Here is a 23,757-nt window from a genome sequence, read left to right as displayed (position 1 = left end):
GTTACTCCTGGCTATGCGCTCAGAAGTTGCTCCTGGCTTGGGGGACTATATGGGACACCGGGGGATCGAACCGAGGTCTGTCCAAGGCTAGCGCTGGCAAGGCAGGCACCTTACCTTTAGCGCCACCGCCCGGTCCCTATTAAGCATTATTTAAAGTGTGCACTACGTGATTCATTTTGTGCTCAATGGAAGATGAGCACAATATATTTTTATATAATATTTGTTCCATCTGCTCAACACTTAATATATATATTTAGAAACAAATTCTGATTTTCTTCTACACAAAATTCTTAACCGGAATTTAGCCTTTTCCTTCCATTCATTCAAAAAACTATTCCCACAGGCAGAAAAATTTATGAAGTGGTGAGCTGAAAAACTTTACATTTAAGAATTCTGTAGGGCCTGGAGAGATAGCACAGTGGCGTTTGCCTTGCAAACAGTCGATCCAGGACCAAAGGTGGTTGGTTCGAATCCCGGTGTCCCATATGGTCCCCGTGCCTGCCAGGAGCTATTTCTGAGCAGACAGCCAGGAGTAACCCCTGAGCACTGCCGGGTATGCCCCCCCCCCCCAAAAAAAAAAAGAATTCTGTAATATTTTCCAAAGCAGCAACTTGGCATCTATATTCTCCTGTTACCTGTTAATGTGTGACAATCACTCTACACAAACTCAGAAGAAACGTGACAATAAAACATAATGTTTGTTTATTTATAAAACGTACCTACATGAAAGTTCCATGCTTTGGTAACAAAACCTTTTCCTTTCTTTTGATACTAACCTGAAAGATCAAACTGATTAAAAATAGTAGTAGTCTATTGTTTGTTTCATAAAATATTCTAGTGATTTTAGTTGAAAAAAACACCATCAGCTTTCCCACAAGCAACATAAATAGCTCTGAGAATATTTGAGATATGAACACTTAGAATCACTTTTAAAAAGATAAGGGGAAATAGTTTTCCAGTGAAGAATTTATTTTTATTTTTAAGTTTTGGTTCTTATGATCATACATGGCAATATTCAGGGCTTACTCTGTGATCAATGATCACTCCTGGCAAGACTTTATGTGGTGCCAGAAATCCAACCCAGGTTATTGTGTCCATGGTAAATGCCTGACATGCTATACTCTCACCAGAAGTGATCTGTGCCCAAAGTCAGGATTAAGCTCTTAGTTTAGCCAGGTGTGGCCCAGAAATCAATAAGCAATACAGACATACATACACACATACATACAATTCTACATATACAAAATATATATACACATGCATAAAATTCCAAGAATGGCATCTAACATTTAGCATATTATCTATTACATTGTGGAAGGTTATTAATAGAAAATTTCAAAATCTTTGAATTCCCTGAGCCTAATAATAGAACTGTTAATAAAAATAAGTATTCATTAAGATTCTTGGGAGTTTAAGGGGCTGGAGTTATAGCACAGTGGGTAGGGCATTTGACGTACATGCTGCTAACCTGGGTTCAATCCGTAGCATCCCGAATGGTGTCCAGTTTTTGTCAGGAGTGATATCTGAGCACAGACCCAGGAGTAACCCCTAAGCATTGTTGGGTGTACCCCCACAGACACACCACATGGAGGGAAGTACCTCAGGAGTTTAGCTCGTGTCCAAGAGCATCACTGGGTTATACAATAAGGGTATGCAAGTAGAGAATCCTCTATGATCATTCCAGCTCCCAAATCAAAATGAATTACCAGGGGGCAAGTGTGAAAACAGTCTAAATGAAGGGTAGAGAATAGAAGCTGTTCTTTCAAATAATGAAGCCATAATTAACACTCCCCTACAGAAGGGAACCCTGACCCAGGTAATGCTAGTGTTGAGAAAGTGTATGCTGAGAAGGCCAGCACACACTGGAAGAACCCGGTGATCCATGGTGCTAATAAAAGCACAGAGTTGAGCTATGTAGCACAGGTTTGTAAAACATTAAGAAAACGGTGACTCTAAAGAGTCATTTCCCAAGGAATGAAAGAGACAGCAGGCTGGAACAGTATCTCACACAAATTAAACTGTCCTTAAGAGCAACGGCCAGCACAAAAGAAAGCAGCCGGGGCTGCTGGGAGCAGCATTCTTCGGATCTTGCCATGGGTGTTAAATTTTGCGTAACAAAAATTTGTAACTAACGGGTTGGTTCAAATTGCCTGGCAGCCCAATCAATTAGTCGACTGCCCCTGCCCACTCTCCTATTAAACCCTACTTAAGGCAATGCTCTACTGCATTCTATTTCTCTTCCCCCAGCCTTTCAGCTGAATCTTTATTCCAATAGGTATAAATAGATACATATAAATAGCCAAGATTATGGTTCTTACACATGAAAAACAGGGGCCTGGATGGAACAGAAGCTAAAATCTCATTTGTTTTTAGGATGATTTTAAACCCTTCTAAATTATAAAAGACAAGATTACCAACAATGGGGGAATGCATTCTAGACAAGGAGTATAAATACTGCCTAAGCAGCTTCAATACAAAGAAAATTCAGCCCATATCAAGAGAAGATTCTTCCCACTTGGATGTAATTTTGCATTTTTTTAAGGCTTAAAAGGGTTCTTGGTAAATTGAGGGCCTGAATTTAAAAGGACTCACAAATTCAACCCTTAAAGGTCAGTTCTGGCTCTAACTTCTATCAGGGTGTTAAAGAAAAAAAAAAGAATTTAAATGCCTGCACGCAGATTTTATCTCCAGTTTGGCCATGGGCCACAACAGGACCTATGACCATAGTCTGGCCTGTCATTAATGCCTTAATATGCAAAATTAAACCATTAAATACATATTTATTAAAAATCTATAAAAGACTGTGACTGGGTACCATGCATATCACTTTCCCTGTGTGTCTGAGGGGGAAACTGGGGACATTTGGTGGCAAAATGTGTATCAATTAAAAACTTCTAATATAAAATCTATAAAATGGGCAGGGAAGCATCAACTTAGGGCAAAGTTTTATGACTTCAATCAGAAAACTCATTCATGAGCCAGAGAGATAGTACAGCAGGTAAGGCCTTTCACGAGGTGAACATGGGTTCAATCTCCACAAACCCCTATTGGCCATGGAACCTGGCCAGGAGTGATCCTTATGGGCAGAGCCAGGAATAAACTCTGAGCACAGCCAGTCATAGTCCAAAAAGAAAAAAGAAAGAGAGTAGGGCGGGGGAAAGGGGGCAAGAGAGATGGCGAGGGAAAAAGAGGGAGAAGAAAGGGGAAGGAGCACCTGGCTTAGAGCACCTGCCTTGCAAGCCCATGCTGTGACCCCTGGAACCACAGTTATTTCCAGCTGCAGGGCAGTGAGCTGCCCCCAAGCACCACAAAAAGCAACTAAAAAAATTCCCAAGTTGTGGTCAAGACGTGCCACCTCTGGTGAGCATGTGTGCAGTGATTTGGCATGCAGCACAAAAAGTGCAGCCCCTCCTACATCCCAGAAAGCACCACAACTAGACCAGGGCAAATGTTGGTGAGCACCACAGCTGCGTGTGTAAGCACTGAAAACTTCTGTGCAATCACATCGCTGCAACAGCAGCAACAACAAACAGGGGCTATTTAAAACGGAAAAAAAAAATAAATGCAAACGTGATCACACCAAAGAATTCAGCATGTGAATTCAGCATATGAGTACCACACCACAAAGGATGGTAAAGCAAAGTATCTACAGACAAAAACACTGTGATTCTAAAATTTCACTTTTTACTAACTGGTTGAGCCACTAAATTTCTCTGTGATTGTGTTCTGAGCTAGAAAATGAATACATTGAGGTCAATTAAATTTAAGGTTTCTGGGCCTGGAGAGATAGCACAGCGGCGTTTGTCTTGCAAGCAGCCGATCCAGGACCAAAGGTGATTGGTTCGAATCCCGGTTTCCCATATGGTTCCCCGTGCCTGCCAAACCCCTGAGCATCACCAGGCGTGGCCCAAAAACCAAAAAAAAAAAAAAAAAAAAAAATTAAGGTTTCTCTCTGGGACTGACAATACTAGTATTCTTTTAATCTAAACATCTCAACATTAGCTGTTATTTGAAAAGGGACAGTGTATTTATTTATTCAACAGAAAAAAGAGTGACTCTGACTGGCCCCAGGGCCATGACAGAGGTAATCAAAGGCCTACTAGTCTTGCACTTACCTGGGATTTCACAGTGAGTCAGAGGATGCGCAGGACAAGACTCTAGCATTTCTCATCCTATTCTGGCTGATGTAACCACTATAAATAATTGCCTCATGCCTGTGAGGTAATGTGTTTTTTGCCAAGAACCCCATTAACATCTGAGAATAGACCTTGAGAGAATCCACTTTATTTCACATCAAGCTTTTATCAAATTAATTTCTTTCTAAAACTTTTTGTTCTAGTCGTAAAAAAAATGTATAATAGATATTCAGAATAGAATGGATCTCAGAAACAGAAAGAACACTAAATGTACTTGTATACCTCCTGTTAAAAATCTGAAAAACTTTACCCCCATTTACCATTTGTGTAACCATATAGGTCATGAGGGAGAATTTACAGCAAACTACTGAATTTTCTCATGTCAGGATGCTTACAGACTGGGCTGGAGAAAGCAAGGGGAACCTGAAGTTACTAGAGCCTGATTTGGGTGACGGGGATCATATGAGGGAGACTTCAAGTGAAAAACTGCTTCTCAAGCTAAGGGGAGAAATCCAGGTAAACTCAAGAAAAAGAGATGAAATAGTACATGAAAATAGAAGGAAGTGGAAATGATGCAGACAAGGGGGAAGAGAAAGACAATGAAGAAGGGCTAGAGAAAAGGGAAAGGGTACAAGATGGGACAGAAGAGATGAAGGAAGGGAAAGGGGAGCAAGGTAGACATGATCCAGGCAGAGACAGATATGACTTCCTCATGCAGATCTGATACAATGAATTTCTGCTTTTCTTCCCCCTCCTGCAGGGCTATGCAGCAGAACTGAACAAATTGGGGGATGTCAGACAGATTATGCTTTATGATCAGCCTCAAGCTAGGCCTTCAAACACCAGTTCAGCTAAATCATCAAAGAAACCAAAATGAACCCTGGAACCTGGAACTAGGCTTCCCCATACAGACCCCATACAGAGGTGTGTGATTTTGCTGTGGCCCTCATTGAAACTCCAACCCTTTCTTCATCAACTGATGAGGCAAGAGGAACATGAAGCTTCAGAGACAGTGGGAAAGTGCCTCCACGTGTTTGGCATGGCTTTATGTCCTAGTGTGCCAGTCATCCCAGCTGCCTCTACCATGCATCTGAATGCGCAGCCACAGATGAGTTGGTTTGGAAAGAGAAGACTCTGGAACTGGATGGTTCATTAGGAGTGCAATAGACCCCAATTGAGGAGCAGCCTATAGTCAAAGCATGGAGTGAAGAGGAAAACTGGGAAGATATTGAAGAAATGGAGAGTTAAGCAATCACTAGCCAGGATTTCCAGTTCTACACAACTAAAACCTCATGCATCTGTACCGAATAGTCGACAGATGTGAACAGTTATTTAGAGCAGAGATGGTAAAAGGCAATAAAGACATAAAGCTTTATGCTGACTTGCCACATCGACTATTTATCACTGTCAAATCATTTAGGATAAAAATTATAATAACTTAGGCTAACTCATCATTGGTTGAGTCACACCTAATAAATCTTTACTTGCCAAACAAATTGTCTGCTCTTAAGAGGTTAGCAGAATAAGAGCATAAACATTCCAATTCTTTAAAAACTGTACATTTTTTCATTGGAAATGTAACTGCAATTGATTCTCATTTCTTATGTATCACCTTATACATAGTGATATGTAATAAAAAAGAAATAACAAATGTATGACAGTTTTATTTTAGAAAGAGTAGCTATTTTAAGGGAGATAGTAACCAAATCCATTGGCAGCAAACCAGACTTTCTGAGTAGCCAAATACTATTCTATACATATAATTCTATAATACTATATAGTACATATAATTCTATAATTCTATAATACTAATACTATTCTAAACAAATAACTAAATAAAGGAGCTGGAGAGATAACATAGGGGGTAAGTCATTTACATTTCATGAAACCTCAGTTTGATACCCAACACTGCCGATGGTTCCCTGGGCATTACCAGAAGTGATGCCTGATTACAGAGCAAACAATAAGCCTTGAATATTGCATAGTGTGGCCCAATACCACCTTCCACCAAAAAAAGTTCACAAATCACTGAGAATACTTTTTGTTCCAATTCCCAAACATTTAATTCAAAGTGGATTAAACCATAAGATGGATTGAAAGGTCTAGAAATTGTTGGTCTTGCTTTAAACAAAGCCAGTTTAGCAGTTTGTACTATCAAAGAATTGATTTCTTTGTATCTCTTGGTCCTACTTTTCATAGCATTGGTTTTTCCTAAGAGTGTATTTCTGCATTGTCTGCAGATAACTTTGAGTACTCTTGAAGCTATAGTGTCTAACTCATTCTCAGGAAGGCTATCCTTGTCTCAGCAAAGGGACATGTCATGCCTACAAACTAAGCCCACTGAATAGAGCATGCAGATGGAATCATCTATACCACATGCTCCCTCAGGATCTGGGCTCCAGTGAACTTTCTCCAGGATGAATTACATATCAGGGGCTGCTAAGAAGAAACAAGATGAGATGATACCATGAGAGGTATAGTTTGCATTATTTCTAGTTCAGTAATATCTCAGGTTGATAGCACACAGGTTCCTTCTATGATAATAGTAATAACTATTCCTATACATCCTTTTCTCTCCCTGAATCCTTTGGCTATCATATCCTTTTACCCCATATCCCCCAAACTAAGGTTACCTTCACTAGCAAGAAAAGAAAAAAAAATTTAAGGAGAAACTTTTCCTTATTTAGTACTGTTTATCAGCACTAGTTTCTTCATATAACCACTAGTTTGTGGAAGGAAACCTTTTAGGTTTCAAGGAACTGTTCCAGGGATTTTTTAAGCTGGATATACCTCTTTTGATACAACTGTTTTAATTACAATTTGAAATTATTGAGTAGCTTTACTTTTGCCCAAATCATTTGTCTCTAGCAACAACTGAGCTTCTCTTTCAGCCCTGGACAGCACAATTTCTAAGGCCTGGAATAGGATTCCACCTGCCTGCCAAGGAGAAAGGATTCTAAACTGACACCTAACCCCACAACTGTAAAATACAACAGAGCTTTAACACCTCCAGGTCACTGGGTTAGTGTAGATAGTGGAAATCATTGCTTTTTCTCAACTTTAACACTTCACACAGACATACAACCACACCCATCATTGGGCTCAGGATACAACCTCTACTGCAAATGGCACATGACACTGTGGCAAGTTAGCAGCTGGTTGTCTGTCGTGCCCAAAAGAAGGAAGGAGAAAGGGAAAAAAAATCCTAAAATGATTAATAGTATAGTCTAATCTCTGTCTACATTTGAATCTGAATGTCTAGTTTTGAAGCCAAGTTGTACCACTAACAAGTTGTAGGAACTTCAAAAAATTTCAAAAAGGTCAATTACCTGCCTGTTTTTCACTCCTGGAGATTGAGGATAATAGTAGCTTTCATAACTTCTTAGGAAATTCCATTTATATATTTATTTATATATACATATATGTAATCTATATGTAATTTATATGTAAATAAATATATAAATAATAGAATATATATAACCTCTCAGGGGTGGGGGAGGGGGCATTGGGATGGGAATGTTTCACTGGTGAAGGGGGGGGTATTCTGTTTATGACTAAAACCCAACTACAAAAATGCTTGTAATAATGGTGCTTAAATAAAGATTTATTAAAAAATTAAATAGATTATAAACATAAAAAATAAATATATAGCATAATATATAAATATCCATATTTATATAAAGAAAGCACTTACACTAGTGCCTGGCGACTGAGAAACTCAATAAGCGTTTGGTTTAAGATAATTACGGTAGTGATTCTAAAAGCACCCTGAAGATCCCAAGGCAGAACTGGACTCGATAAATTTTCTGAATAAGTAATTATCTTTGTAATTGATTAATTTTGGTGCTTAATAAAGTACTCTTGAAGATTAGTAACCCTAATGGCAAGGGCTATGTTCCAGCTTTTTTTTTTTTTCACTCTGTTCTCACTCTTCAACCAGATGATTTCTTCCTTTTCATGGTTACAGCCAACACTCTATGATAATGTCATCCAGATCTCTATCTCTAGGACATTTCTGGGCTTATCTCCCTCTAGTTCATACATGTCCATTTTGTCTGTGGGATATTTCCCCTTACATTTTCTGAAATTTAATGTGAACAGAAATAAGCTGCCAACCCCCATCACTCCAATGTCAAGATTTGATGACCCACTACCCAGAAATGTCCTTTAACTTGCATCATGCGGTCTGTCTTATATGCTCACTCTGTTCGTTCAAATGCACATATAGAACTGTGTACAGTCTAATGACAAGTAGTCATCACAGCACTTCTCAATCAGATTTAAGGCAGCATTTCTCAGGGGGCATGTATATATGCCCTGTGGTCCTTCAAGATATTTTAAGGGAGCCACAGATGTAAATTCAGTCAAGAAGGGGAATGGGGAATGTCACAGCATGACTGGGTGGCCAACCAGTACTACAGAAAGAAAACAAGATTGGGGGAGGGCTTATCCACAAATAAAAAAGATAAAGAGAAACACTGGTTGAGGTATGAGTTTGCCTTCTTCATTTCTGGGTTTTGTTCAGAACTGGATCTTTATGGCCTTTGTATTTCTGGCCCTGCATAAAGTAAAAATATCTGCTGGGAATGTAAATGAATGACTGAGAATTGGCACAGTAATCAAGAGTTAAAACATTTTACAAAGATAAGGGGGTTTGGGGGTGGGGTGGGGTGAGAGGGGGAGGGGTTGTTAACACTTGAGAAGGGAGTTGGTGGAGGGAGGGGAACATTGGTGGTAGGATTGTTAGAACATTATATGCTTGCCACAACTCTATTATAAAAAAAACATGGTAAGTTACAGTTTCTTAAAAAAAAAAAAATTGGGGGGCCGGGTAGGTGGCGCTGGAGGTAAGGTGTCTGCCTTGCAAGCGCTAGCCAAGGAAGGACCGCGGTTCGATCCCCCGGCGTCCCATATGGTCCCCCCAAGCCAGGGGCGATTTCTGAGCACATAGCCAGGAGTAACCCCTGAGCGTCAAATGGGTGTGGCCCAAAAACCAAAAAAAAAAAAAAATTGGGGGCCAGAGCCGTGGCACAGAGGTAGGGCAGCAGTAGGGTGTTTGCCTTGCATGTGGCTGACCTAGGATGGACCGAGTGGTTGAATCCCCTGGTGTCTCATATGGCCCCCCAAGCCAGGAGTGATTTCTGAGTGCAAAGCCAGGAGTAACCCCTAAGTGTCACCGGGTGTGGCCCAAAAAAAACAAAACAAAACAAATTTGGGAGGGTCACATCCAGTGATGCTCAGGGGTTACTCCTGGCTCTGCATTTAGAAATCACTCCTGGCAGGCATGGGGGGCCAAATGGAATGCTGGGATTCGAATCACCATCCACCCTGGATCAGCTGCATGCAAGGCAAAGGCCCTACTGCTGTGCTATCTCTCTGGGCCCCAAAAATATTGTTTAAGGTCCACAGTGATAGCACAGTGGTAGAGCCTTTGCTGTACATGCAACCGACCCTGGACAGACCTGTGTTTGATTCCTGGCATCCCAGATGGTCTCCCAAGCTTGCCAGGAGCGATTTCTGAGCACAGAGCTAGGAGTAACCCCTGAGCACCTCTGGGTGTGTACCCAAAAACCAAAAAAAAAAAAAAAAATGTTTTTTAAGGTACAAGTAGAAAGAGAAAGGAGAATACAAATGTGTCATGCCACTTCTTTATCAAAAAAAAAAAAAAGCAATCTCAAATACAATCAATACTTTATGTGTGTGTGTTTTTTTTAATATAGAAAAATCAGAGTAAATGAGACTGTTCTGCTCCCAGTACAGACTAGGATCCTTTGTAAAGGTCTATGCCAGACTTTACATCAGTTTTACATTGAAGCAAATTGAGGAAAGACTCTAACAATAGCTGGAAGGACTACTAAGGAAAGACGCCCTCCTGGTGTGAGCAGGCAGGAAGTGGGGCCATAGGCCCAAGACCTTCCCCAGTGTATTTATTCATACCAATCCAAGGACCAGGCACAAGACTAAAAGCAAGTCAGCCATAAGAGACAAGGTCCAATTACAATAATCTGTGCACAGAGACACCCTGGCTTGATGCTGTAGCATGCTCATTATTTACTTTTCTAGAACCACTGATTGTATGTGGGAATCACTTCAAGTGGATAAAGAAAACTATGTATATCCATTTTCAAATGGCTCCTAGAAAAATAACAAAAAGTCAAATTCAAATCATCACCAATAATCCTCTGTGAAGATACACAATTTCACATAGCATCTCTTTGAAGTCGATGTGTCTTCTTCCAAAGCTCATGCTGAACCATTAAGCTCTGCTAAGTTGAAGTTTTTATCAGAACATGGTAGTGTCAGTGCGCACCAAGAGGTGACCAGTAGGAACCTGGTAGTAGAGGCTTTGGATTTGGCTAGAAAAATCATTCTGACCTCTGTTGTGGATATAGTGACCACAGTCAGGAAATAACAGGATTTCTGAAGGCCCGACTGTCCCAGGAAGGCTCCTGAGAGAGCTGATCAAATGACAAGGGAATGGTCTTGCTGACACACAGCTTTCTTTGAAAGCACAGGTCAATGTGGGGCTGAGTGCCTAAGAAAGCACAGGACAACATACAGCACAAAAAACAGTATCACCAACATGACAGCTACCAAACAAAGAAAAACTGCCTCACATCTCCATCCTGTTACATGGGAGCCTATGAGCGCCACCTCCTCAAAGGTTTTTCTGGGACAAAATAAGCAAAGAAGGTTTTTAATTCCTAGCCATTTTCACAGTGCAGATTTCAACAGATATAGTTGTGGATAAGGCAATGCCAAAGAGTTATAAGTAACTGCACACATGCGTGTGCACACACATGCAAGAACTCACTTAAGTGTTGCATTTCAAATTATTTTGATTGGTTCAAGTTGTCTAGGCTAGTGTGGCATTAGCGATGCAAAGTTTCATTCATGAAATTTTAAATAATGGTGATAAGATTTATCTAGACATAGCAGTGGATCCTAAATATAAAGCACATGAATAATAGAATGTGCATGAATTTTGAATGCTTATTTTTTTTTAGAAGAAAACAAAGAACTGAATGTGTGAAATCTCTGAGTCTCTAAGTGTTGCCTGTATTTGCATTTCAATAGCTTGCAAGGTAAGCTCTGTGAAATTGACCAAATGTATAAACTCTCATCTCAGCCTCCACCCTAAATCAGTCAATTAGTTTCTAGAGAAAGTGGCATACCGAAGTTAATATCCAGCATCTCAAAACCTATTTCAGCCAATACAGATCAAAAATAATTTCAATAATTTCAAAGCAACTAAGTTGAGGACACAGGTTTGATATGGAACAAATTCTGGAAAGGAAGCATGTAATACTCAAATGCTAAAAGCACATGTGGCTGGTGAACACACACACATGGAAATGGAAGAGAGTGGGCATTGTACAGAAGATCTGTAAAAGGGCAGAAAGGCAAAGGCAAAAGTCACAAGCCTTAAAGCCAACACATAAAAAAAACTTATCAGGGCCGGAGCGGTGATGCAAGCAGTAAGGTGTCTGCCTTGCCTTATTCTTAGCCTAGGATGGACCGTGGTTCGATCCCCCAGAGTCCCATATGGTCCCCCAAGCCAGGAGCTACTTCTGAACATATAGCCCCCATAGGTGTATAGGAGTAACCCCCCCAAATAAAAACAAAAAACAAACAAACAAACAAATAAAACACTTATCAAGTTGCAGGAGAACGTTAGTGATTTCTTTTTTGTTCACTAATGACATGTTAGACATCAGCGTTGCTCCCCTGAGTAATACAGACAAGCAGGAAACTCAAGGTCCAGAGCTGTCAGAAATAAACATGTGTATATAAGTCACTTAGTCTATGTTATTTTATTTCAGCAGCTTAAACTAGGAATCATGTTTGTCTACCTTTTCTGAAGTTCTCCTAAAGATTCTTTCAATTAAGTGTCAGTGTCTGCACATTAATGAAAATTAAGTTTAAAATTTAAGCCTCAGTGGCTACTTAATGTGGTCTGGGTATCTGCAGGATGCTGTTCATAGTATATGCTGGCACACTTCATTTTTTCTCCCACAGAATCCTGGGAGGGAAGTATCATTCCCATTTTACTGATGGAAAATCGAACGTTAAAGAGAAAACAGCATGTCCAGGATAATAAAGCCAGCAGCTGGTAGAGTAGCATTCAAAGTCCAGTAGACTTAACATGCTCCTAAGCACAAGACAAACCTGTCCTTTGGGTAAGTCATCAATTGTCATCACCAAGCTAGAGAATAATATATTGCAAAACTAAAGACTTACAATAATATGTAATGTTTACAGGCCTACAGGAGACTCTGGTTCTGTTGGGTTTGGCTCCTCATTATAGTTTTATAGTCAGCTCACCAGGAAATTCACACAAATGGGCAGTAGCTACCTAGGGCATATTGGAGGTAGATTACTGCTACCTGAGCAAGCATACTGCAATCCTCTGCTTTTGAAAGATAGTCTCTGCTTCACAATGACTAGAGGTATGTGGCCCTCAACTGAATTTGTGTTCAGCTATGTTATTTTCTTTGTCCAATGACTTATAAGGAAGTCTGTATGTATCTCAATTACAGAGAAAAAAAATAAGACATAATTGAATTTATCAAACTTCCCAAATTTCAGGAGCCTGGGAGATAGTCTATCAGGTAGGGTGCCTTCCTTATATGCAGATGACCAAAGTTTGAACCCCAGAACCCCATCTCAGTCCTCCTAGGCATGATCCATGAGTGAAGAGCCAGGAGGAATAAGCCCTAAGTACTGTCAGTTAGTTTGTCCCAATAACAATAACAACAAAATGTAGAGCCAAATTCTATTAGTAGACAAAATGTTGAGCCAAATTCTATTAGTAGACACAAAAATATCTCTTAGCTTAATTGCCAAATAACAAGGAAAATGAATCTGTAAGATTAACAATTTATACCTGGAACAAACCTTTAATGGGAAAGTGTAGTCAAATCAATGATATAATTACATCCTTACCTTCACCACAATTCAACAATCAAGAGAAGGGGCAATTAGGACCTATAAAACTAATAATACCTCATATCACAAATACTACTGTGATAAAAATCATATGAAAGAAATATTTTGAGACTTAGCTGATATCTTACTTACTTGAAAACTGCTAAAAAAAATCACTAACATAGTTAAAGTTTTCTATAGTAAGGGGAATGACATTTTTACTCTTATTTTCTATCAGTGTCCTAAGGATTTACATTGTCCTCAAATGCACTTCATTGTTAGGCAAGACACAGAAAGTACTGCAGCCAATAAAGATTTACTTGAATCATCACTTTTTTTTAAAGGGGGTCTATTTTTCAGTATGATTTAATGTCTCTGTGTATACATACACAAATTGGAAACACATATACAAATCAGAAAACTGATGAAACTGTGATGCCATGTGTCTTTCTTGGTTGAAGTCCTATCTTCAATTATACTGAAAATCTTCCATTCAAAAGGAACAAAAGTCTAGGCTACATTTGATGTACTCTCACTCAGGTTTTAAATTCACTTTTTCAAGCGAGATGGTGGCTTGTCATCATCTTCATTTAAGAATAAATTGCATTTTCCATTACAGCCTCTAGTTTAGATGTTTCATTTAATCTTTTCAGAACTGTATTTGAATGAGACTTCTAGGCAAGTTGTCAAAGTTCGAAGCAATTTGCAAAATAAAAAAGCAAAATTAAAAAAAATTACATCCTCAAAATTGAATACATTATTTGAAACTAAACCATAAAGCTACATTGCTTTCTAAGTAATTTTTCTCCTTTCCCCTTTCTATGTAATTTTAACTGGTCCTGCAAATCAATGCTAAGATACACACTAATACTTGAAAAGTCTTTCACAGAAACACATCAGCACAGGAGAAACTGTCTTCTCTATTTAATCACAAACTATTTCAATTTATTATGTAAAACAACTGAGTTTAGAACCTGGGTCTAGTCTTGAACTGTCTGTACCAGCCATTATACAGCTGTATATAAAGGTCTCTCTCAGAGATCTCCACATCTGCTTCGAACTCAAGATGTGTGAAATCAATGAGCCATCTTCCTACTTGCCAATTAATTACTCTCATTCCTTGGTCTTAAATGCTTCAAACAAATCAAGACTGTCAAATCATAAAGAGCACAAGATTCACCTCCTGCTTTTTACGTCTCTTCTTCAAAACACCAGCAAGTCACACGTTCTGTTCATTTGGCCTTCAAGTTGCCCCTTTTCTACTTCCACAGCCAACCCAGCAGCAGCATCTCAACCTCCTTCCAAACGCCCCAATGGTACCAGTTCAGCATTCATCAACCACACTGGACAGAACAGTTGACAGCTGGCGAAGTATCTCTATGCCCTGACTAAAGTCCTTCAAAGGCTCCCTTAGTGAAGGAAGCTCTTCTGTTCTTCACTTCCTGTTTCTCATGGGCACCATTTCAGTTCCTTGAAAAGGCTGTATCCTGCCTGCCTCCCTGCCTGCCCTTCACACTCTGCTGTTTCCTTTGCTAGGAACACCCTTCTTGTCCAATCAGCTCCTGTTCACCCTTTATGCCTTGCAGAAATCTCCCCTCCACAGAGCCCTTCAGACTCCTGCAATTCATAGCGAGGCCTCCATCCCCAGTGTCCTGACCCTGTGACTGATCAGGGCAGTGACACTTGCTGCTGTAGGAACATCTCCCTTGATGTAATTAAAGCCCCATCTTCAACTCATTATTGTATTATGAGAGTGCAGAAGTGCAGTCATATATAGTTAAGCTACAGCCAACACAAATCTGCCCAATACATGCTTCTGGTATTGCTGCTGTGAGTAATAATCTTATCATATATTAACATTAAACCAACCTTCACTGAAAGAAAGGAAGAGAAAGGAGTTCTGCCCTTGACTGTCTGAATTAGAAGCACTAGTATGCATAACCTAGGCAGAATAGCAAAAATGTTGAGAATCCAAGCATGTACATTACTGACAGACACCCATGATAAGACTTCCAAATCATAGACATTTGTTATCTTGAGCCATCGCAGAATGTTTCAAGGGGCAAAGCAACTGTCTTACCATGCCCTTCAGGTGGTTTTGTGATAGAAACCAGGAGTGTGTGCTGGCGATTTGAAAGATGTAAAATTGCACCTGGAAACTACCAGTGCCTTGGGTCCTTCCAGGGTAATAGTCTAGGGCTACCTCCAGCCATACTGCACAACAACTGCCTTCCACAGTAGAGTGATGAATGGTGTGGGTTCTTACATTACTACTATTCCCATTATTTCAGCAGTCAAACCACAAATAGATAAAGTACATCCACCCTTCACCCTATAGAAATAAAGCTTCATCTCACCTGAATAAAGACCAAACTTGCAACAACACATCAAAAGATATCAAAGCTTCCTTTAGGAGAGTGGTATGTTTCACAAGTTGGGACTTTCTGACTCCTAATTCTTTAAAATAGTGGCAGGGAACCATTCTTCAGCCAAGAGCCTTATGGATATATATGTAACATCATTGGTAGGTCATACAATTCAGACAGCTGACCAGAAGTATCCTTGGCTGTCTCATCACAGGACACAGGATTTTACAGGCCTCTTCTAACCCACTGATTTGATGTTCCCCAGTCCTTCCGGAGTGGAGTCTACACACCACTCACATGCCTCTGAAAGATGTACTTGAAAGCATATAGACTGCATCTACCCATAAGCCTTTCTCTCTTCAGGTGGTTCAGAAGTAATATTCAGTTGAACCTCTCTCCTGAGGCCTGGGAATATATATATATATATATATATATATATATATATATATATATATATATATATATATATATCATATACAACTGACTTACCCTTCTATAGTCAAAGAGTATGCACAAAAGAAAGAACAATTTTAAACAACGTTCACTGGTGGTGATCAGCAATGTAGAATCTTGACTCAATAAAATTAGAAAAAAATGAATGATCGTTCCCTGAACCTCCCACCAATACTTGTTTCCTCGGTACAGTACTTCGGAATCAAAGAGATAGCACAACAGGTAGAGCTTTGCATGTGGCTGACCTGAGTTATATCCTTGCATCAGGGAGTGATCCCTGAGAATGGAGGCAGAAGTAAACCTTGAGCACAACTAAGGGAAGGAGGGAGGGAGAGAGGGAGAGAAGGAAGGAGGAGAGAAGAAGGAAGGAAAGGAAGGAAGGAAGAGAGAAGAAGGAAGGAAAGGAAGGAAGAAGGAAGGAAGGAAGGAAGGAAGGAAGGAAGGAAGGAAGGAAGGAAGGAAGGAAGGAAGGAAGGAAGGAAGGAAGGGAGGGAGGGAGGGAGGGAGGGAGGGAGGGAGGGGAGGGAGGAGAGAGGGAGGGAGGGAGGAATGGAGGGAGGGAGGAATGGAGGGAGGAAGGAAGGAAGGAAGGAAGGAAGGAAGGAAGGAAGGAAGGAAGGAAGGAAGGAAGGAAGGAAGGAAGGAAGGAAGGAAGGAAGGAAGGGAAGGAGGGAGGGAAGAAACATAGGAGAGTGGGTTCTTAATTATCTTTTTTGGTTTTTCTGGCCACACCCATTTGATGCTCAGGGGTTACTCCTAGCTAAGTGCTCAGAAATTGCCCCTGGCTTGGGGGACCATATGGGATGCCAGGGGATCGAACCGCAGTCTCTCCTTGGCTAGAACTTGCAAGGTAGACACCTTACCTCTAGCGCCACCTCACCAGCCCATGTTCTTAATTATTAAACCTGATAGATATTTTACTTTTTAAAAAAATAACCCATTGCAATTTATCATCACCAAAATAGTATATTTATTGGGAGTAATTAACTAGCCTAACCAAAACTATACAGCAAAGTGACAGAAATGGCCTTGGGGGAAAAAAAAAAAGCTCATAATGCTTTTACTTCTATCTTACGGTCTCCAATTCCTTTCTCTCTTCTCTCTCTCTGTCTCTCTCTCGTGCACACAGACATAAACACACACACCCTGACACACACTTTATATATATACATATATATATATATATGCATGCTACATGTTTTTACAGAATTCTACATACTTATGTATACAACATGGTAATCTGTTCTTTTTCTCTTGACATTTTGTCAGCATTTCCCCATATCATTAAATATTTGTCAAAAGTCTGATTTCTAATGCCAACACTGTCTTGTTACAAGTATGTCTCGGAAGTCATTTGCCTATCACCATGCTTTGGGTGGCTTCCAAGACAAATAACATGATTTCTAAGACACTTTTAGAAGCTCTATTGTTACTCATAATTTATTTGAAATGTAAGTTTCAAGTAAATTCAAACAGCCTATTTGATTTCATTAGATTCTGATGCCAGTAATAAAATGATCAGCTGCTGCATGCATATTGATATTTGCAAGTTCTTGTCATTCACAATTTTTATAGTTTATCTAGTTTATTGATTGGCTGGTCTTGTAGTTTTCCTTTGTATTTTTCTCAAACAGTACTTTTAAATAATTGTTTTGTTTCAAAGACAGCCTTATGAAGTGTTTCTATCTTACTCACTTTAAAAAGTATTTTCACAAGGTAAGTTGAGATGTGTAAAAGAAACAATAAATAAGACAAAACCCACAACACTCGTAAGTGAGGGGACAAAAAGCTGAACAATGAAGCAGTTGTAGCTAATTTAACCTAAAAAGCAACTGAGTGTGAGCCACTGTTCAGATCGGCTAAGGCAAAAATGAGAAGACTAAGCCAGTTCTCATTATCTGATTAAAAGAAGTCACTGGTTCACCTGGGAAGAAAGAGACTTTTGAGTGCTGAACACGAAGCTAATTTATCATGTGGGCCTAATAGAAGAGACAATACACAACATAATGGATAAGGGTTTCAAGGGGAGTTTTAAGAAAGCACAAAGATGTTCACACAGAGTCATTTCTTTTTGCAACCCTCAATAAAAGCCAAGGACATAATTTGAAGTTGTAATTCTGTAAAGGGACTTTGAGGGCAGCAGAGATGGACGGTCTAAGCACAAAAGGACCTGCTCTGGAAAGACCTAAGGGAATGTGGGAAATGGATGAGAAGAGGTCTCGGGGGCAGTTCCTTGTGCAGATCACTTCCCTGAGTCTGGAACTGGAGAGCAGAGCAATTTAAATCTAAGCTTGCTTGCAGGACAGAAGTGGGGATGTCCTGCATTGCTGATTCAAAGGACATACATGTGCTTCAACAACTAAACTCAGAGAGACAACTTAACCTTTCCCCATCATGATGAGGAGCCTGATTAGAAAGACAGTAGTACCCACAAAAAAGTAGGAACCTGTTTGAGGCACTAACATTTCCATTTCCTAAAAAGCAACATGGAAATGGCTCAAGTGCTTGAACTTAGTTCAGGACCCAGCAATTTATACCAAGATACCTAAACATTGGTTTCAGCTGAAATGTGCTAAGATCAGAGGCTAGTACCACTACTGTGCTTGACAAAGGGCATCTCCACCCACTCCTGTCCAGGTCTCTCCTCCACACAACACTGGAGTCTGGATAATACCCTGCATGGACAATAACTATTGGATCCTTTGCACCTCTGATTTCACCTTGATTTTTGCTATAGGTAAGAAGTAGCAAGAACTGAAGACAGAAAATAAGCCCAAGGTGTTCCCCTGCATCCCCCTGCAGTCAATCATGGGCTGGACTGATGCTCCTCTTGTTGCCCTTCCAGGCCTGATGATCCTGTTCCTGTGGCCCCAGAATTGCACTATATATATATAAATAACCCTAAGTTTCCCTAAATACTAACATCACTTTTTTTTTTTCAAGAGGTCCTTGGGCCACACTTGGTGTTCTCAGGTCTTTCTCCTGACTCTGTACTCATGAATCACTCCTTTGGGTATTCAGGAACCATATGTGGTGCGCCAAGTACAAAACAAGGGTCAGTCATATGCAAGGCAAGTACCTTAATCCTTACACTATTTCTCTGGACCTAGTATCAACATTTTAGATAAACTTGTCTAAAGTTATAGAACTATTCATTGGCACTGAACATATTAAACCCTATCCAAGCCACTTATCCTCAGAAATGTCAGCTGCAGTTGAAGACACTCAAATGAAATAAATAAATGAAAGTATCATGCAACAGTGTGTAAGTAAAAGACATAGATAGATAATGGCTATTATAAACCTCAAAATGGAATTCATTACTTATAGAAAATTCCAAGAAAGATTTATAATTCATTTTAATTTCTGATGAGCTGGACAAATTTAGATAAGCCAATGAAAGAATACTGTAAGTATAGAACTCTGGAAATAGGTGATGGATTAAGATCTAAAATGCAAAAGGTCCTGTTCCATCACCACCAAAATAAAAAATCAAAACAAAAAGAAGACAGAAGCTAAATTTTAAAATCTTGTGTGTTTGTCCTTTACTTAGGAGAGAGGAAAGTTATAATCCTAGGAAAATCACATGGAGATTTTTATTTAATTACAAATTGGAGGCCACAACCAGCAATTATGGGGAGCAGCTACTCCCAGTTCAGTGCTCCAAGCCAGATATCAAACCTTGGGGTAAAGGCATGGATGTAGAGATACCAGACATCCCGAACCACAGGGTGGAAATGAAATAAGCATATACTATAGAAGGTCAGCTAAAAAGAAATCAAAGAAGAAAACCAGGGATGGTCTGGAAAATTTCATTGACAACAAAACAAAAATGACAATTCTCTGACAGGAACAGCTATGCTTAAGAATGGAAGGTGAAAAGAGAAGCTAATATTCAAATTTATTTTATGCAGTATTTAGAAAGAATGTTACTAAGAAAAAAATCAGTCTTAAAAATAAAAATTTCGGGGCCGGAGGTGGTGCTAAAGGTAAGGTGCCTGCCTTGCCTGCGCTAGCCTTGGACGGACCGCGATTCGATCCCCCGGTGTCCCATATGGTCCCCCAAGCCAGGAGCAACTTCTGAGCGCATAGCCAGGAGTAACCCCTGAGCATCACTGGGTGTGGCCCAAAAACCAAAAAAAAAAAATAAATAAAAATAAAAAAAATAAAAATTTCAGTGAATATAATATTTTAAGACCCTATAATCTTTCAGTATGTATCAGGAAACTGAAATGAAAGTATATTATCTCTATGTCAGAGGCAGAAATTGAACCAACTCCTTAAATGGATGGCAAACACCCCTCAGTTAAGACTGCAACTTGACTTACTAGGCACCCAGAGTGATCACGTTCATTTGCCCCTGGGTTCTTCCAGTCCCCCAAAAGTCCCGGTGCCTTTCTGGAACCTATGCAGAACAACTGTCCTTTACACCAAAGAGGAATTCTTATTAAGTGTTTCTATTATAATCCTCTAACTAGACTTCCTTTGTATAATTACCCAATGTCTTTAAATGAAGAAGGACAGAAAAATACTCCCACATAATGGTCCTGCTATTAAAGTTCAGGTAACTGTAAACACATTTATAATCACATTAAAGTTGACCTGAAAGAAGCATGGGCTATGCATTATGACTTGAATAACCTACAAAACCCTGGAGAATCTGAGGCAGCTTGATACCTAGTTGGAAGTAAGTATCCACTGCTCCTTTGTTTTCTAAAATTGAATTTCATACCAAGGTCAGTAAAGAATAAGTCCAGTCTAGGCCAAGGTAAGAATATTCTTTTTTTTTCTAATAAGGATAAAAAAAAAAAGGTCAAGAGAACAAGAAGCAAACAGGCAAAGAAAAAATAACTTAAATACGAATCTAGCCTACTAAAGAACAACATTGAGTTGTTGTTTTTTCTTTTTGACTGCATCATATGGCTTTAGGGGGAAAATTTTTTTGACATTCTAGCTACTTGTGACAGTCTCAAAGTTGGCAAGGGTAGTGTTCTTTATTTGGGGGGAGAGGAAAAACAACTGGGGTTGATATCAGGCAAAGTCAAGTACAAGAGGATAAACCTGGGGAGCCTCCTATACTCATTTCTCTTGCCCTGAGTCTAACCCTCTTCACTGGTGCCTGCTGTTCAATTTCCTCCAGTCTTGAGATCTACCACATTAAAGACAGGGACACTTCCATTAACACAAATACCAGGGAAATATAACAGAAATCACGGAAACAATTAGTTTCCCTGACAGTTAAAAAATATGCTCCAGGTATGAAGAATATGAAGCCCGAAAGGAGCCAGTTATCCTTTGACGAATTAGACCTGTCCAGAAATTCAAATTGCCCCCAGTCCATGGTCTGCCCAAGCCCATCCATCCATCAGAATTTTTCCTGTTTTGAGATGCAATCTGAAAGTTTCCCAGATTCTAACAGTGGAAGTCATTGGGGTCTCTTTCTCTCATTCTCATTTCAAAGGCAGTGATTGAAGAAGTACAGGAAATATTAATACAGTTCACAGAAAAGATGGAGAAGCACAGTCACTTAAGATGAACAGTTCAGTTGTGCTGCCATTTATGAGAGAGTCATGCCCTAAGAAATTATATGCTCTCACTAAAAACAAATTTTTCGAAGTCCAAATTTTAAAAATACTACAGTTCAACTATGTTTTAAGAACTAGAGGCACCGAAATTCCAAAAATAGGCTATACACACATATTACAAATACATACTATGCTGCTACAAAATTAAATTTTGGAGAATTTAAGGCATTTGTGTAGTCCAAGATTTTGACACTAGATTTTAAATTATTTAAAATATTGGTTGGTTCTATATCCTATACATCAATTCATGATGGCAGACTAATGGCCTCAAGTTTTTAATAAAATAATTTAGCCTATCATAAGAATCCCTGAAAACAAATGCTTACTTTTTGGAGTGATGATTCTTCTAGCTTAAATCCAAACCACATACACTGAGTAAAAATATAACTTCAATCTCACTAAAAATGATTTAGATTAATATTAAGAAAAGAAACCAGCTCTTGATATTGAAAATAGTTATTTACTAAATATGCACGTTATGCTAAATTTATTACATAGTTTTTAACATTAAGAACTCAATTATCGGGGCCCGGAGAGACAGAACAGTGGCGTTTGCCTTGCAAGCAGTCAATCCAGGACCAAAGGTGGTTGGTTCGAATCCTGGTGTCCCATATGGTCCCCCATGCCTGCCAGGAGCTATTTCTGAGCAGATAGCCAGGAGTAACCCCTGAGCACCGCTGGGTGTGGCCCAAAAAAAAACAAAACAAAACAAAACAAAAAAAAAGACTCAATTATCTTCCTGTCCTCAACTTACTACTCTCAAAAGTCACAAGCTTCTCCCTGTGTGAGGCTTCACTCCGGGTGACTCACTAAAGAATAACAAGCAACACTGGATAGGAAGCACTGATACAAATGTAGATTTCAGCCAAGCTTTGCCTATGCAAAGGTGCTTCCTATTCAGGTAAAATGTTCCACAAAGCATACATTTGTAAATTAACTTAATTCTTACATTCGCTAGGTGGCGTTACTCTGACAAACTCCACCTTGACATCTTTCTTACAAATACTTAGCTTTTGTGTTTTCTAAAGTTCTGTCATATAGAATTTCTCAAAGCACCTATGCCTCGTGTGTGAATACTTAAATATTAATTACAACAGTAAAAAGAATTAGGTTTTGGTCAAGTCGCAGCAAAGTTGTAAATTTAAAGTGGCAGAACTTTTAAGCACTTTGTATTGTTATTTTTCCAGAGCATTCAGAAATCAGACTCTTACTTTATTTTCCTCTAGAGTAGATTATGGCAGATGTAATAAAAGTAGGTTAAGTACAATGAGATCTAGCACTCTAAGTGCACTATTAACAAATAGTGTTCCCTTTGTTTGGTCGCCGGTCTTTTTGATAGAAAATTGCTCTATTATTTTAAATAACCACAGTAGGGATTTCTTCATTTCTAAAATGAAAAAGACTCTGAAGTCTTTATCTAACTTGAAAGTTGGTATCATATATACACAAATAAGCCACACGAAGAATTTTAAATGTATTTTTGATAGAAATGTATCTGAAATGAGTTAAAGAGAAAACTCAGCAGAATCCCCATCAATTTACTAATAATAATCTGTCATAAGGAGTTTAATACCATTTGTCATTTTTTTAAACAGAGTCTTTTACCATATTTAACCAGTGATCCCAAAGAGGACATGGCCTCATACAAACAGCTGTGCATTTCCAGAACTTTATAGATGTGATGAAGACAAAGAAAAGGAAATCCACACTCATGACTAACCAGGCTGTACATTCAAAACAATGACCACACTGAAAACCATTACAGACTGAGGTCTGTTTACTTAGCTTTGGAACAATGGATGATATTTAACCCCAACTTCTTCAATCCCTCATTTGTTTACCTGCAAATAAAAATTTAATGTGCCAATAATTCATACTATTGGAGTAATATGAATAATAGTAGTTGGAGTCATTGGAGCTTAGAACAAACACAGCTACACCAACCAGTTGGGAGTCAAAGACCATTAAGGAGTGCCTGGAAGTATTTTCTAAATGTGCCCTATCTTCTGGATTCCCAAGCACGCATTCTAAAACAAATTCAAAAATAATGAATGAGAGTCCATGGCTAGTGATTAGATTCTTTTGCAAAGAAAAATGTCACGGATACACAGGGGAAGAAAAAGAGTTAAAAGGAGTTAAACATACTCATTTTGAGCACACTTATGTTTTGGCTTCCTTAAACGTACAAACTGCCAGGCAGATGTTTTTTCCCCCCCAAGTTCTCTGATTTGCCAAGTTTGAGCTTGGAACATTTGTACACTGAAGTCACAGTAATTTAATTAGAGAAAC

At 39.2% G+C, this 23,757-nt stretch overlaps 1 protein-coding gene across 4 annotated transcripts in view; it reads right to left on the bottom strand.

The window, feature by feature from the left end:
- Window positions 1-23,757, bottom strand: part of MAST4 (microtubule associated serine/threonine kinase family member 4) — a 646,820-nt gene that overhangs the window by 362,914 nt on the left and 260,149 nt on the right. The gene's annotated exons all lie outside the window — the stretch shown is intronic.

This window comes from Suncus etruscus, chromosome 2 (genome assembly GCF_024139225.1).
Source record: "Suncus etruscus isolate mSunEtr1 chromosome 2, mSunEtr1.pri.cur, whole genome shotgun sequence".
Classification (NCBI taxonomy): domain Eukaryota; kingdom Metazoa; phylum Chordata; class Mammalia; order Eulipotyphla; family Soricidae; genus Suncus; species Suncus etruscus.
This window is presented reverse-complemented; position numbering and strand designations above follow the sequence as displayed.